The sequence below is a fragment of the Pteronotus mesoamericanus genome, unplaced genomic scaffold (genome assembly GCF_021234165.1).
Source record: "Pteronotus mesoamericanus isolate MK-2021 breed Mesoamerican mustached bat unplaced genomic scaffold, CSHL_Meso_final contig_1210, whole genome shotgun sequence".
Classification (NCBI taxonomy): Eukaryota; Metazoa; Chordata; class Mammalia; order Chiroptera; family Mormoopidae; genus Pteronotus; species Pteronotus mesoamericanus.
The window spans coordinates 91,530-108,595 of NW_026555047.1; positions in this window are offsets into that span (position 1 = coordinate 91,530).

A 17,066-nucleotide genomic window follows, 5' to 3' on the forward strand; every position below is an offset into this window, starting at 1 on the left:
GACATCCTATCAGCAGCCTGATGGGTAGCACAGAGATTGCAGGAAAATGCAAAATATAGACATCTGACCATGGAGGAGCATCCATCATGGGAAAACTGGTAGGCAGGGATGTCTGTGGAAGTCTACACCTCTGACAAAATGGAAGTCAAGCAGTTGGTATTTGTTTTAAGGATAGTTTTGATTAGCAGAGCCATCAATCAGGAAAATAACCTGGAGACTGGTATCCACAAAGTCCCCAAGTATCTGTCTATCTCCCTGTATTTGCTGGCTCAATAAACTGAGTAATTGCTTCTTCCAAATCTGACATAAGTTGTACTATTACAGAATTCTATCACAGAACCACACAGAGAAGTCACCTGGGAAATGTAGTTCCAGGCTTTACCTATGTTGCTATAACAAAATCCAACAAAACAATCTCAGCCTCTATATCTGTCTCTCTTAATTCAAAGCTATTGTCCAATTCTCAGCCAGAAGCAAAGACCAAGAGTATACGGCAACAGATAAAAATAGTTCATGTGATGCTATACTCTTATAAGGCCTCTATACTTACAACTTTCTGCTAACTTATATATTTACAAATTTGGAAGCCAGCAAAGTGGAATAACAGTCCTTTAGCCAAAAAATAATTGCTGGGAAAACAAATATTATGTAAGTAAAAAGTGTTAACATTAAAAATTGTGGGTTCTCTCAATAAAATAATAGGTGAAATATATGTAATGGGTAACTATTTCCACTTTGGAACACACTGGGCAAGTAAAAAAATCCCAACAAATGCCAATATTACTCTAGTCTAATGGCCCCTATACTGATAGAATGATAAAAAATATGTAAATTAAAATTAAACCTAACTCATATTTAAAATACACACCAAACCACCCATGGGTGCATCACACTTCAAAATGAAAACAGAAAAATTATTAACTGAATGTATGAAGGGAAAAAATACCACTATATACCAAAACTCATGTAGTATAGGGTACTTAGAGAATTATCATTTTGTTGCTTATTTTAAAAAGAAGTGGAAGCTTCCAGTCAAGGTGTCAATGTAGGCAGACAGGGCTCACCTCTTCACACAATCACATCAAAATTACAACTAAAATATAGAACAACCATCTTTCTGGAATGCCAGAAATTGAGTTGAACGGAAGTCTGACAACTATGGAATTGAAGAAACCGTATCCATCCACACTGGTAGGAGGGGTGTGTATACAGAACAGGCTGGCCCCATACCCACGTGGATAAAAATTCAGGAGGGATATTTGGGGAGCAAGGAGTCCCAGATGCACACCAATCCCCCAGCCCAAGGTTCCAGTGCAAGGAAGATAAGTCCCCACAACTTCTGGCTGCAAAAAACAGTGGGGATTGAGTCGGTGGGGGAGGCTGCTGGAGCCCTAAACAGTTCCCCTTGGGAAACTCACATATGGACTCACCTACTCAGACTCGTTCCCTCTGAGCTCCAGCACTGGGGTGGCAGCTTGGAGGGCACCAGTGGCATACAGGGAGAGAATGAAGTGTCTGGCATCAGGGCAAGCAGAGGCCATTGTCCCTTCTCTGAGCCCTCCCCGCAAAGCGCGAGTAGGCTGGTGCCATATCGGAGGCTCCATCAACCAGGCTAATACCATGTGACCCACCTTGGAGATCCACAGAGGCCTTACATCACCCAATTTACAGGCCCACCCAAGCTGCTTTCCATAAGAATGGCTCGTCTTGGCTCTTAAATCCTATCAAACAAGCAACAGCTGGCTTCAGTGAGCCCTACCGGCAGCCAGATTAGAATCAAAGCTTGGCTTCACCTGGGAATCTCTAAACCCAGCACAAATAGCAGCCATCTCAGATTGCTTTACAGTTAAGGCAGGGTGCCCCAGATAGGACACAGGTGGGGGCTGACCTTGGTCTGCACCATCTGGGAATCCCCAGGGCCAACGTACCCAAGTGGACAGCTACAGACCATGTGGGAGCACCATCACCCTGCCCCTGCACAGCAGATCCTCCGTGAAGGGCAGAGGTTGGTAGTAAGTGGTCACAGCCAATCCTTGCAGCTGAGTGGCCTGGGTAAACCCCCCTCTCCCCACTGATATACCAATAGCAACCAAGGTTCAACTACAAGAGGAGGATATACTCAGCCCACACAAAAGGTACACATCGAGTACCCAGCTTGGGTGAAAGGGGAGGTTATGTCACTGGACTTACAGGACACCGACTACATTAGGCCACACTACCAAGACATGGAGTCAAAGCACCTCTACTTAATACATAGAAACAAATACAGGAGGCTTCCAAGACAAGGAGACAAAGAAACATGGCCAAAATGAAAAAATAGATCAAAATTCCAGAAAAACAGCTAAATGAAATGGAGATAAGCAATCTGTCAAATGCAGAGTTCAAAACATTGGTCATAAGGATGCTCAAGGAACTTAGTCAGGACTTCAGCAACATAAAAAAGATGCAGTCGGGAAATGAAAGACACACTAATTGAAATAAACAACAATTTACAGGGAAACAACAGTAGAATGGATGAAGCTAAGAATCTAATCAATGATTTGGAATATAAGGAACCAAAAAACCACCATGCAGAACAAGAAGAAAAAAGAATCCAAAAAAAAATGGGGATAGTATAAACAGCAACTTTAAGAGGTCCAATATTTGCCTCATAGGAGTGCCAGAAGGAGAAGCGAAAGCGAGAAATTGGAAATCTATCTGAAAAAAATACTGAAAGAAAAATTCCCTGATTTGGTGAAGGAAATAGACATGCAAGTCCACGAAGCACAGAGAGTCCCAATTATGATGGGTGCACAGAGACCCACTCCAAGACACATCATTATTAAAAGACCAAAGGTTAAAGATAAAGAGAGACTCTTAAAAGCACTAGAAAAAAAGTTAGTTACCAGGAGGTTGCCAGATTGGGGTGGGGGGGGGAGAACGGCTGAAGAGGTAAGTGGATTAAGAAGTACAAAGAGGTGGTTACAGGATAGCCATGGAGATGTAAAGTAGAGTATAGGAAATGGAGTAGGCAAAGAACGTATACATATATATGAACCATGGACATGAATGCAGGGGGATCACCTGAGAGTGGGGGGTGCTGGGTGGAGGGGAGCAAAGGGAGAAAAATCAGGACAACTCTAATAGCATAATCAATAAAACATAATTTAAAAAAAAGAAATGGAAATTCATTGGCTAGTGTTCCACTTTAAGTATGAGGTATTAATCACGGCAATACCATACCTATAACTTTTTAAGATTTCTCTCCTGGTGAGAATTTTCTGAACTGTTATACATGAATTTGCACCAGGCTTTCCCACATTACTCATATTTACAGGGTTTCTTTCCACTGTGAGTTCTCACATGACATTAAAAGGATTTGGGACAACTGAAAATTTTCCCACATTTTTCACATTTATAAGACTTCCTCTCCACTCAGCATTTTTGTTTTTGGAAGAATGAGGGCCAGCTGAAGGCTTTCCCACATTGCTTACATTAATAGGTTTCTCTTCAGAGTGCTTTCTAATATGTTTGTGCAAGGATGAGGACCAACCAAATGCTTTCCCACATTTTTCACATTTATAGGGTTTCTCTCCACTGTGAATTCTCACAAGTCTTTGAAAGGATGTGAGCCAACAGTAGGCTTTCCCACACTGCTTACATTCATAGGGTTTCTCTCCAGTGTGACTACTTATATGTCCAGTGATAAAATGAGAATGAATAAATGTTCTTCCACAAAGTTTACATGCACATGGTTTCTCTCCACTGTGAGTCTTCACATGGTTACTTAGGTAGGAAGAATAACTTAAAGGCTTTCCTCACACTGATATAGTGTGTATCCTGTGTGACTTCTCTTGTGCCTCTTAAAGGAAGAATGATGCGTCAACACCTTTTCGCACTGCCTGCACTCAGTTTTACTCTAGTAGGAATCTTCTTGTACAGAGTAAGGTCTGGAATATGATTGAAGGTTTCTCCACATTTATTACTTTTACTACTTTCACCGAGTCTCTCCACCATGTAATTACTGCTAAAAAAAAAAAAAAAAAAAAAAAGGAGGGGGGAAGCACATTATTAATTGTTTACATATTAATGACTTATTAATATTTATTAATGAGTACTACAGTTACATTTTTACCACTTTCCGTATAAAGGGAGGTTTTCTGTCCTGTTTGAATTATAAGTGGAATAAACTAAATGCTTTGGAAGAGGCCTCAACCACAACTCATTAATACTTTGGTGTTTCTCATATATGGGGCTCCCAGATAACTGTTTCCTCCTGAATTATCTTTCAATGTCTGAGTCATATCAAGGAAAAATGGAGAGAAAATTCTCTGTGAATAAACAAATTTGAAGTAGTTTTATGGCTTTTAAAAAAATTCATGAAATACTAAGATTCTCTGCTGGGACACTGCTTTTTCTCCTACCTGCAACTCACCTCAAATGGCCCCCCCGTCGTTGTGTTTATTTTCAGTGCACTGGTCGTCCCAATTTTCTCTTAAAAGGGAGGTCCAAGAGTCATTATTGGTGAACCTCGCTATTTTTCTGTTCATTGGGTAATTTTTCACCAAAAATATCCTGCTGAGACACAGACATATTGGTTTTAAGTTGAGTCTCATTATCTGAAACAAAAAAGTGAACAAGTCTTATAAGAAAGGCACCTTAGAACAAAGAAATACATTCAGAAGCTTAGCCATTTCAGGATTTCATTATTATCAGACAGAAGAGGTCAAAATCGTGGGCAATTTAATACACACACAAAAAGCAACACCAGGTTTCAAACAACAAACCCCGCTTGGCCCACCACGTGACCCCGGGATATATACCCATGCTGATGATGCTAAAGGAACCCAAGTCTTTTAAACAAGACAGAAAGGAAAACACGGGTTAATTTATAGATTTTTATTGTCACAGAGAAATTATTAGGTTCTAGGTCTGTGAGTGCTGTGACCACGTCCGTCTTATTTACCATTGTATTTCCCGCTACATGCCAAATCATGACATAGGCTTCAATGAGTAGGGTATATTTATTCTCTAAGTAACTGTATTTATTCTCCGAAGGAATGATGAGATCCTTACCTACTGCCACCAGAGTCCTGAAGGTCTCCAGCACCACCTCTCTGTAGACCTTCTTCTGCACAGGATTCAGCAACACCCATTCCTCCTGGGTGAAGTCCACAACCACAGTCAAAGACCACTGAGTCCTAAGATAAACCATAAATATGCAGGAAGATGACAATACAGGGGAAGGAGACTCAGTTCATAGGAGGGTCAAACAAGATCTTATGGTCTCTGAACATCTAATCTACGTCCAGACTTAATTCCTGTGTCATAATTTTAAAAGCACCACTAAGACGTTGAACTTCTCTCTACATTTTTACTGTGACCCTCCCTGTCTGATTTCTTTTTATAAAAGTCTAGAATAGTCCAGAACACTTGGGGGAAATGAGAGAAATGCTATACAAACAAAGCAAATATTTCCATTTTATGACTATCAATTCCTCGTGACAAAATTATTTGCCTCTTTCCTTAATTGCCTACCACGTCACTTAGTACTACATGAACCACAAGTTCAAACCAGGATGAAGTTCTAATAAGTAAAAACACATTGGATGAGGTTCTAATAAGTAAGAAACACTGAAGGACTAAGAGTTTTTCTTACTTACCCCCTCACCAACCAGGAGAAGCCCAAGGGACTAGGAAAACCCAACCTGCAATGTGGGCCAGCTAACCCTATGTCTTGATGTACTCCAGGACGTTAGAAGGAGACAGGTCCAGCTGGCTGCATGAAGACATTTTTCTGGAGAAATGTTCATTTTAACTTATATGTGTATTATCTATCACAGAATCAGTTGCTACTCTTGCTTCCTCTATGTCCCCTTCCTCATTTGAGACAGAAGAGGTATTGAGAAAGAGAAGGAAGAAGAAAAGAGGACATGATAACTTATACTTTCCTGTAATTCCCACATTCGCAAACCCTGGTATTGGTGTGTTCCACTTTTGAGTGTGTACTCATGTACACACATACATTCTCTGCAGTTGTAAGATGCCGTAACAACTTTTTACACCAGAAGTATAAAAGAGTACTTACTATGGGTCTTCCTGACCTTGAGGAATAGGTTAAGAGTCTTTATGGAGCCATGGCTGGTGTGGCTCAGTGGATTGAGTGCCAGCCTGTGAATCAAAGGGTCGCCAGTTCGATTCTCAGTCCGGGCACATGCCTGTGTTGCAGGCCAGGTCACCATTACGGGGCACGCGAGAGACAACCACACATTGATGATTCTCTTCCTCCCCTCCCTGCTCTCTAAAAATAAATAAATAAATAATTTTAAAAAGAGTCTATGGAAGAGGCCCTAGAGAGATCCCTCACTCTATCCATATATGAGGACACAATGAGAAGCTGCTGGCTATGGAACAGGAAGAGTGCTCTCACCAGAAAAATGCCCATACTGGTGCTTTGATCTTGGACTTTCCAGCCTCCAGAACTGTGAGGAAAAAAAAATTCTATTGTTTATAAGCCACTCTGTGGTGTTTTTATAGCATCTGAACATGCTAATACATGTAGCCAGAGGCCAGTATGACTGGTGCAAAGTGAGATGAGGAGAACCATTCAAGGACGGGGGAGAATGATGGGAGGTGGGACACATCATCTTGTGGGGAACAAGTTTGCTTTGACTCAGTGAGAAATGCAGGGCTACTTCAGGCCTTTGCACAGAGGAGTGATCTCATCGGATAGTTTTAATGACCCATCAGCTGTACCAAGACTAAGACTGTAGAGAGCAGACATAGAGGCCAGGACACCTGTTAGGAGGGTAAAGCCATCACTAGGCAAGAGAAGGTGGGTCAGCCTGCATGGCCACAGTGGTGTGGCTCAGTTGGTTGGAGCATCATCCTGATGCACTGAGGTTGCAGGGTTCGATCCCTAGTCAGGGCATGCAGGAGGCAACCAATGAAAGCATGAATAAGTAATAAGTGAGACAGCAGATTGATGTCCCTCTCTCTCTGCCCCCTTCCACTTTCTAACATCAATAAATAAAAACATGTTTTCTCTTTAAAAAAAGAAGGGAAATTTGATTAATGATATGGCATCAGAGCAGTGGCAGAAATAATATAAAATTTAGTACATACAGCAGGGAAAAATTAATATATAATTGGGAAAAGTACATTGTATTCCTATGTATTCCATGAACAATAATCAATTTATTATAGATATAAATGTGAAAGACACAACTAGACTTCTTCTTTAAAGTTAAAAGGAAATGTTTTTATAACTTAAGAATAAGGAGAATTTTTCTATATAAGAAAAAAGAGTAACCTATAAGAGACTGCTGTTTCAACCCTATTAAAATGAAAAGACTGACTACATAAACTAGTTTGAGAGAAAGATATTTGCAATACATACAAAAAGAACAATTAGTGTGTAGAGTAAAAATGAATAAAACATGTATCAAAAAACATGAAAGAACACATAAAAAAAGTCAATCCCTCTGATAAGCGGTTAATATCCAAAATTTATAAAGAACTCAAACCAATTGAACACCAGAAAACCAAATAATCTGATTTTTAAAAAATGGGCAGAGGATCTGATTAGATATTTCTCCAAAGAGGACACATGGCCAACAGACATACGAGAAAATGTTCAACATTACTAATTATCAGAGAAATACAAATTAAAACCACAATGAGGTATCACCTCAAACCTGTCAGAATGGCTATCATCAATCAATCAACAAACAACAAGTGTTGACAAGGAACCCTAGTGAACTATTAGTGGGAATGCAGATTGGTGCAGCCACTATGGAAAATGATATGGAGGTTCCTCAAAAAATTAAAAATAAAACTACCTGTGACCCAGCAATTCCATTTTTAGGCATATATTTACAGAAATCCAAAACTCTAATTCAGAAAGATATATATATATACCCCTATGTTCATTGAAACATTATTTACAATAGCCAAAATATAGAAGCAACCTAAGTGCCCATCAATAGATGACTGGATAAATAGGATGTGGTTGATCTATACAATGGAATATTACTTAGCCATAAAAAAAGAATGAAGCCTTACCATTTGCAACAACATGGATGAATGCAGAAGGTATTGTGCTAAATGAAATAAGTCAGAGAAAGACAAATACCATATAATTTCACTTACATGTGGGATCTAAAAAACAAAACAAGTGAACAAACAAAACAGAAACAAACTCATAGACACAGAGAACAAACTGAGGGTTGCCAGATGGGAGGGGGTTGGGGGGCTGGTGAAAAAGTTGAAGGGATTAAGAAGTGCAAATTGGTAATTATGAAATAATTAACTATAAGAGTAAAGTATAGTAGAGGGAATATAGTCAATAAAGTTGTAATAACTATGTATGGTGCCAGATCAGTACTAGAAATATCGGGGGCGATCACTTTACCATGCACTTGGACTTCTACATGGAAACAAGAATCATGGGAATGGTGTTTTTCACATGAGCAGAAAACAAACTTGAAAAACCCCAACCGCACAAGCCCTGGAATGAAAGAATAAATGGGGCCCACAGCCTCAGTAACCAGCATGTATGAAACAGAATAAAGCAAAGACTCCTCAGAAATTATCTTTTAGTGTAATTCCATTATTATTTATTTAGTGAAAGTTCTGAAGAGGCAAAACTAAACAGAACACTGCACATTGAAAAATCACAGGTGACAAATGTATGAAGATTAAGCAAAGAAGTAAAATAGCCATCATCAGCGGGGTAAGATGGTGGTGAGTTCAGGAAGGGGCTCACCAGGAGACTCTGACCACCACCCAAGGCCGATTTATAAATCTTGATGGTGAGTGCATGAATATTTACACCATTATTAGTTTTTAAAAACTTCCCATAAAACTTTGTATGCATTCTGAATATGATAGATATCACAATAAAGATTTAAAGTTTTTGCCCACAAACTACACAAAAACAAACACAACTGCTATAAAGCATCAATTAAGGTTAGAAAAAATATATACTTTTTTGTATGTTTGTTTACCATGTAATGTGGAAAGTCAATTTTGATTGATGGGCTTTAGTAGCAAAATATTAGACACAGACCAAGTGTCTGTTTAGAAAGAAGTGGTTGCACAAACATGAAAATCAAAAGAATCAGACATTGATAGGAAAAGGCCTGCAGGTCTATCAACAGAACAAATAAGAAAAGTGTGCTGCCGTATGTATGTCATGTTACCTTTCCTATAACAAAACAAAATTTTGTATTTTAATTGCTTGCTTTTATATAAAGAAACACTGACACAATGCACAAGAAATCACTAAAAGTGGTGGTCTAGGGGTGGCAGGGCTAAGAGTTCTGAGTGGACCAGGATATGCTGGCAGGAAGCCTTCTTAAGTAAGATTTTCAATGTTGTATAGCTTTTTAAACCTTTGCAAGCATTATTTACTTCACATAAAAAATAAATCTCTATATATTACTTTTTGCTTTTTAGTAATTTTATTTTTATACTAAACACTATACTCTGAACACTAAAGTTTATGAAAACATAAACCACCAAAAAATGAAATACTTTAAACTTCTTTATAACTAAAATGACCAGTGACATCATAGTTTATACTTCTACTCTATCTCAAAATGGGGAATAGAATGCTTATTACATTAGGAGTTTTGGCCTCACCCATTAAATGTACTATGAATTTCAAGGACTTACATATCCAAAAGTACTTTTCTTCATATTAGTTAAAATAGGAATTGTTTTAGGAATAGTACAGCCTTTTAAAAAAAAAAGATTTTATTTATTTTATTTTTAGACAGGGGAAGGGAAGGAGAAAGAGAGGGAGAGAAACATCAATACGTGGTTGCCTCTCCCATGCCCCCTACTGGGGACCTGGCCCACAACCCAGGCATATGCACTAGACTGGGAATAGAACAGGCAATCCTGGGGTTCTCAAGCTGGCACTCAATCCACTAAGCCACACCAGCCAGGGCAGGAATAGCACAACCTTTTAAATTTCAAAACTCTCTAGGGATAATCCCTGATGTTAAAAAAAAAGAAGAAGTGAAAAATCAACCTGAGAATATAAATACCCTCAATCTCATATGTGGAGGTTCTCTTATCAAAATAGGCAGAAAAACTCTGTATTCTGCCCAAACTTTCATCTTACATTTATCTCTCTATCCACTTACACTCACCTAAGAAAATAAAAATCTTACCTACTCAAACAAGGAAATAAAACAACCAAATGCTGAGGGAAACTGGAGTTAGATGGCAGCAACATGCAATACAAGAATCAGAAGGAAACCAAACATCTCCATCAGCTCAGACAAAGCCACTTGACTTACCCACAGTTGGCAAGGAAACCTCACATCCAGAAAGTGAGTACACTTCACAAGCTTAGGGTCCAGACTCTCAGTACAGAAATATCATCCTTCTAATGCAGTGGTCACCAACCTTTTTGGCACCAGGAACCGGTTTTGTGGAAGACTGTGGGGGCGGGGGGGGGGGGGGGGCGGGGGGAGCAGGAGGCAGAGCTCAGGCAAGCTTTGCTCGCTGCCCAGTTTCTAACAGGCCATGGACAGGTACCAGTCCACGGCCCAGGGGTTGGGGATCCCTATTCTAAAGGGTCAGTCCCTGGTGTTGGAAGGTCAGCAGATCTGAGTACACACAGGACTGAACTCTGGAGTTTCTCACAGTGTGGGAAGGCTCCTCTCCAAGCTTCAGTGCTCACTAGCAGGAAACTCTCAGCTAGCAGCAGTTTCAGGTTCTGACCCAAATGAATCCCCAAATTCATGAATTCTTTCCCAGGAGACAGACCCCAAAAGAGTCTGCCTTTAAGTGTGACCTTCACAGGCATTCTCAGTTTGCACAAATTATCCTCTGAGTGCACCACTGCTGAGCGTTCCCAATCCTACCCAGAAGTAGACCAAAGACTATGGCAAGCATAATCTCAGAAGAGCATCACGCACAACCACACACATTTTCCAGGGCCTGGAAGCCTCTCTCAGTGTGCACAGCGCTCCCCGCAGATAGTGTGGGCAGGCTGGGACACCAGAACAGGGAGAAGCACCAGGAAGAAAAAAACTTCATCGCCTCCCTCTGCAGTCTCATGACTGGCCTCAGTTTGGAGTTATTGGCCCCAAGCTGTCTCCCCACTCTAGGTTATTCACACATGTTCAACACTATGAATCATTTATATGAGACAAACCTAGTGTTTGAAGAATCCAGAAAAACCACTCAAAAGGAGAGGACAACACTAAGCACTTATTATAGCTCAAGGAAAAAAACCCCAAGTATCTATTCCTTGTAGAAAAAAAAGATGCCACTTAATTATTTCCATGGGAGCAAAATGTTTCATAGATATTAATCATATGTGAACACTTGGAGGTGGTACAAGTTTCAGGACATAAGATTTAGCATTAATCTCTCAAGTCCAGATAATATGAGACAAAATTATCTCCTGTTGCAAACTTCTCTCCCTGAACAAGGAGAATTAACTGACATTTGGGTCTTGCAATTCACCAATTAATATACCAAACATCGTGTGTGTGTTTGTGTGTGTGAGTAAATGCATTCACTTTTTTGCATCCATAGTGGGAGGAAGATTTTCTCTGTTTCTAATTCTTTTCTCTAGTACTGTTCTCAAGGCAGGCTAAGCCCTGGAATTCCATTTGTCATCACGGCAAAGAAAAACAACAGATGTTAAGAAACTTAACCACACAAGCTCCAGGAGAGAAAAAAGGCACAGAATTTTTAACAAATGGAATATAAGATGAGGACATACTTTTAATTTCTGAAATTCACTTCGTCCCTGCTTCTTTAAAAATATTTTATCTTATCTTTCATGTGTATTAGTTAAATGTATTTTACATTTATTGAAAAATCTGAGGCTCAAACAGCCAAATCTTTTTAAGGAGACAACCCCAGGGAGAGGCAGCGTTGAGCTGGAACACAGATGACTCAAGGGTCAAGTGCGGCCATCCTAACACATGGAACATCCACCCCCTGCCACCTGTTCACTGAAATACTCCCTGAACACCCAAAGGACACAGGCTGGTGTCCCGCTGTGAGTCTCAAGTGTCTGTGGCTTTGCAGGTGGCTGCTGCACCTCACTGGGTCGGCTTTCCCTTTTTAGGAGTTTAGGTTCTTCTTTCCATTCAGGGGGGCCTAAATCATTTGTCTTTTGTCAGGACCAAGTCTGGCCTGCTGACAACTGTGTTTCTCCAGGACTGGGGTCGGGTTCAGTTTGGGGCGTAGCACTTACCAGGAAATCCCTCCCAGCTCCCCTTACAGGTCCCCCCCAAATTCTCCGCCCGCCCCACGTGCTGTCCAGTGGGGGGAGCCGACCAGCGGCCCCGCCTCCCGCCGCTGTGAGCACCTGAGTCATCCCAGGCAGTCCTGGGACCCGAGACGCAGCGCGGCCGGGATGGGAAGCCGGAACCCCACACGGAGCCAAAAGCAGAGACTCGGGTCGGGACACCCGGACCCCTTCTCTCCCCAAACCCGCACTCACCATCTCGCGGCCCGGCTCCAGGCTCTCGCCGCGTCCTCCCAGCCGTAACCAGCCCCTGAGAACACCTAGAGGGATACAAGGAGCCGTGGGGCGTAGAAGCGCCTGGGCGCCGCGGCAGAGCAACGTCCAAGTAGCTGGGAAGGACGCCCGCCATTTGATTGGACAGTGCTCCGGACACACCCCTCCATCGGGACTCTGATTGGATAGTGCTGGCTCCGCCCCAGCTCCTCTACCACAGGTAACGCTCCATAGTGCTCCTGATTGGACAGTTCTCCACTAGCAGAACCGACCACTCGAAAGGGCCAAAACAGCAACGTCTGCATTCCACTAGAACTAGTTGAGTCACTAGGGGGTCTTTAGGAGTCATTCGGAGGCGCTTACTTCGTCCAGACTGTTTCCCCATGGAGCGACACCCTCCATCCTGTCTAGAGAAAGAGGGCCACCCAGAACAGACTGGGCCAAAACAGGAAGGCCTGAGGTCCTCCACAGGTCAGGACCTGACCTGGCACTGCGAAGTCATCCATGGATCTGTGCTTTTTAAGAACACAGACATTGAATAATGCTGTCACCATGCGAAGTACAGTCTGGATAATTTTGATGTTTGGCCATTGACATTGTTTTTTCCCCATTATTTCCCACCCCATTTATTTACAAACAAAAGTGAAAAATATGTTTTATGGCTTGCAAAAAGTATTGTCCTCTCTCTAAAAAGTAGTGCTTAGAGTATTAGCATGTATAGAAGAGGCTTCCCATTAAAAATATATTACTCATTTGACTTATAAAGTATTAAAAATACAGCTAAAGATAAAAAATAAAAATATAGCTAATATAGTTTTTGTTTTTAATGAATGCCTCCCTGGCTGGGTGGCTCAGTTGGCTGGAGTGTCATCATGTGCACCAAAAGGTTGAGGGTTCGATCCCTGGTCCGGGCACATACAGAAGACGGCCAATTGAGGTTTCTCTCTTTCTCTCCCTTCCTCTCTCTCTCTAAAAGTAATGGAAAAAAATATCCTCAGGTGAGGATTAAAAAAAATTTTTTTAATAAATAAAATCAGCCCTGGCAGATGTAGCTCAGTGGATTGAGTGCTGGCCTGTGGACCAAACGGTCACTGGTTCAGTTCCTGGTTAGGGCTCATGCCTGGGTTGTGGGCCAGGTCCCCAGTTGGGAGCATGCAAGATGCAACACATCGATGTTTCTCTTCCTCTCTTTCTCCCTGCCTTCCCCTCTCTCTAAAAATAAACTTTTTTAAAATAAATAAAATCAATAGACATATCCTCGGGTGAGGGTTATATACTAAATATAAAAAATAAAAAAATAAATTTAAATGTATGGGTCCTATTGGACCCAAGGGCAAGCAATCCAACAGCAAAGGTTTTAAAATTATGTAGACCATAAGGAAAATTGGCTACTGCCTATATATTTGAGTATATTAAAGGATAATTGTTAGGTGTGATAATGGCATTGATTATGGTTATGTTAAGCAAACATATACATTCCAAAATATTAAAAGGATAAAATGATATGCTGAAAACTGCTTCAAAATTATCCAGAGGGAACTGGGTGTTGTAGGGCAGACACCTGATGGAAAATTGTTGATGTTGGTAATGTGTATTATGAAATTTTCTGAAACCATGCTCTCTACTTGTAGAAAATTTGAATTTTCCCAAAATATTAAAAATAGAGAATACTTACAAAATGATTTTTAAAGTACATTCTCTATCATTATGCTGTGTAATGCAAGTCCTTTCCTAAAACGGTGTTCAGATGATAAAGAAGATTGCATTATTGTTTCAAATTTTTCAACCCCCTGTGAAACCACCTAGCAATGTCTCATGGTAGTGAGACTGTAATCCTTCTCCCTTTCATTCTGAGCTATGTGACTTGGTTAAGACAATGCTATGTGAGCAAATGCTATCAGGAAAAAATCTGAAATGTGTTTGTGCATTTGGCTTTCCTCCACTCCGTGAGTGATCCATCATGAGGAACCTCCCCCAAGGTGCTATTGATTAAACTTCAGCCCCAGAATGGTCATACTTGGATCAGAGCCCGATCAGCTTCCAGAATGGACTTGAAGACCCATCACTTGGGTAACCTACCCAAGCCAATGGCCAAACCTGTGAGCATGAAATAAATGCTTATTTCACATGGAATAAAACTGGACTAATAGTTATTTACACAATAACAATAAATTTAAGTTACACAGTTGACAAGTTAATGTCATGTAAAACATGCCATTTATTAAGCAGAAATTTTCTGTACTCTGGGGTTGTCTAGGTCAGAGAAGAAATTTTATAAGACTGACAAAGGATCAAGAAAGTCTTCATGCAGGAATGGTTAGTGGGTGCTCACATGTATGTTATACAAACAAAATGATGTAAATTTAAATATTTGGAAACAAAACTTTACTGAATATGAAGATTGAATAAATTTAAATTGAAATGTAAATTGTGTCCACGCCTTTGTCACACAGCAGTTTCATTTGGTGTTCTACTGAAAAACTAACAAGATGGCATTGTCTTAACCACATTACATTTTAGACACTTTGGAGAGTCATTCTGGTGTCACCTGTTCTTTCCCTTTAACAACAATGATCACAATATAAAATATTTCATCATATGACAATTATGATTCAAGAGTTCATCTAGTGGGACTGCTGTTGGTTAGAAGGCTAGAATAAAATAATCAACACATTTGGAAGGAAATTTAGATGAGAAAATCCAGAGGGGTCCAAATTACTGCAAGCACGTGCTATGCTGTTACTGTAGAAGTATGCATTCTGTGAAATGTTGGAGCTTGTGAAAACCGACTCAGAATGACTATGAAGCTCTCTACTTCTTAGTATTTCATTAGAATTTCTTATAACTTTGTGTCTTAAAAAGTGAAAGTCACTTGTAAATCCATGTGAGCTTACTGTATATTTGGGTTTCAGCAAACATACTGTGGGGAAACACACAAACGCTTCTGTCAGGACAAGCGAGCCACCACTCAAATACCTGAACTCTCTCAAATAGACACGTGGGGTGGCATGACACAAACTCTGTCACTGGGACATACATGTGGGCACACCCAGACACACACACACTCAGACTCACCGGCAAAGGCGATGTCTCCAGAGACACACAGTCAGGCCGTCTTCAACACTCCTGCAACAGCTCCTACCTGCCTCAGGCTAACCAACGTCATTTACCTATCCCGCTCCCCCTGGAAAGGAGACTTAATGCCTCCTGAGCCTGCACAGAACCAGAAGCCTCTCTCCATGAGAACCACAGCAGGCAGACCCTAGCAGTGTCAGCGGCTGACTGGGGCTGGGATTGATGTTCCAGCCCTCCCCTTGCAGCTTTAGGATTCTTACACAAACGCACTCCACTTTGACCCTTTGTCACTCCACTCAGGGAGGATAGTGATGGTGTCGGTATCTCTTTGAATGGCAACCATCCTGCACTGGGGTCCCCTCAGCCTGCTAGTTTCATGTGCCGGCCCCATCGGCCCCAAAGTCCTCATGGAGGCTGAAGGGTGGCCTCCTCAGGAGCTCAAGCCAGAGACTGCTCTTGCAGGACCCAGGGAAAGACAGGAAACTGTCCCAAGAGAGGGGAGCTGTCCCTGCGCAGCTCCAGTAAGGCTGAGCCCCAGGTCTCTCCCACGATTTTCTTAAAAGGCAGCTGGCTGTGTCTGCGGAGACTTGCGATCTCCATTTCCCACAGGCCACTGGGGTCAAGACTACACAGAATGCAGGGGTTAGAAGTGTACGTTGGCAGTGGCAGGGTGGCTCCGGAGAATGGGATGGGTCATGGGGAGAAAATAGGGTTGTTGAAGAAGATGAGGTCATATGGGAGAAGGGTAGGCCCTAACCCAACATGGGGTGTCCTTACAAGAAGTATGCCATTGAAAACACAGGCACACACACAGGGAGAATGCCTGTGAGAGTTAAAGCTGCCACCAGCCAATGATCTCCCAGAAGCTGGGAGAGAGCTGGAACAGATGCACCTCTGGCACTTTCAGAGGGGGCTGGCCTGCCAACACCATCATTTTGGACTTCTGCCTACAGCACTTTGAGACAAAATTTTCTGTTGTCCCAAGCCACCCGGTAGTGGTGCCCTGTTACAGCAGCCCTAGAAAACATACAGGATGCAAATGATTTGAAAACACAGTAAATAGAATATGTCTAAGAAATAGCTACAGATTTCCCTTGAAAATATTGTTTTCAATGACACATAATTAAATTTATATGATAGAACTGCATTTAGTTCTGTGTAACTGAATCTCACAAAATCTCATATATGAGGAAGGTGCTCTCACAAGGAAAAGCTGGTTCAGCAATACACTTCAAAATGTAACAGATAAACAAAGTCCCAAGTGTTGTTTTATTTTGCTGCAACATTGTAGTTTTTGTGGTGGATGCAGGATCAGTCACTGAAAGTTTTAAGAACACAGTGTTTGCTATACAAATTAGACCTCAGAAACTATGTTAACATCTAGAGAAGAGGGTGAATCACAGCATTAAGGATCACTAACCATGAGTTTGAATTAGTGGTCTGGAGGACACCTTATGGTTCCTAGAAAAATACAAATTGGAAGTACCTAGCCACACAAGTGGATCCTTGATTCAGA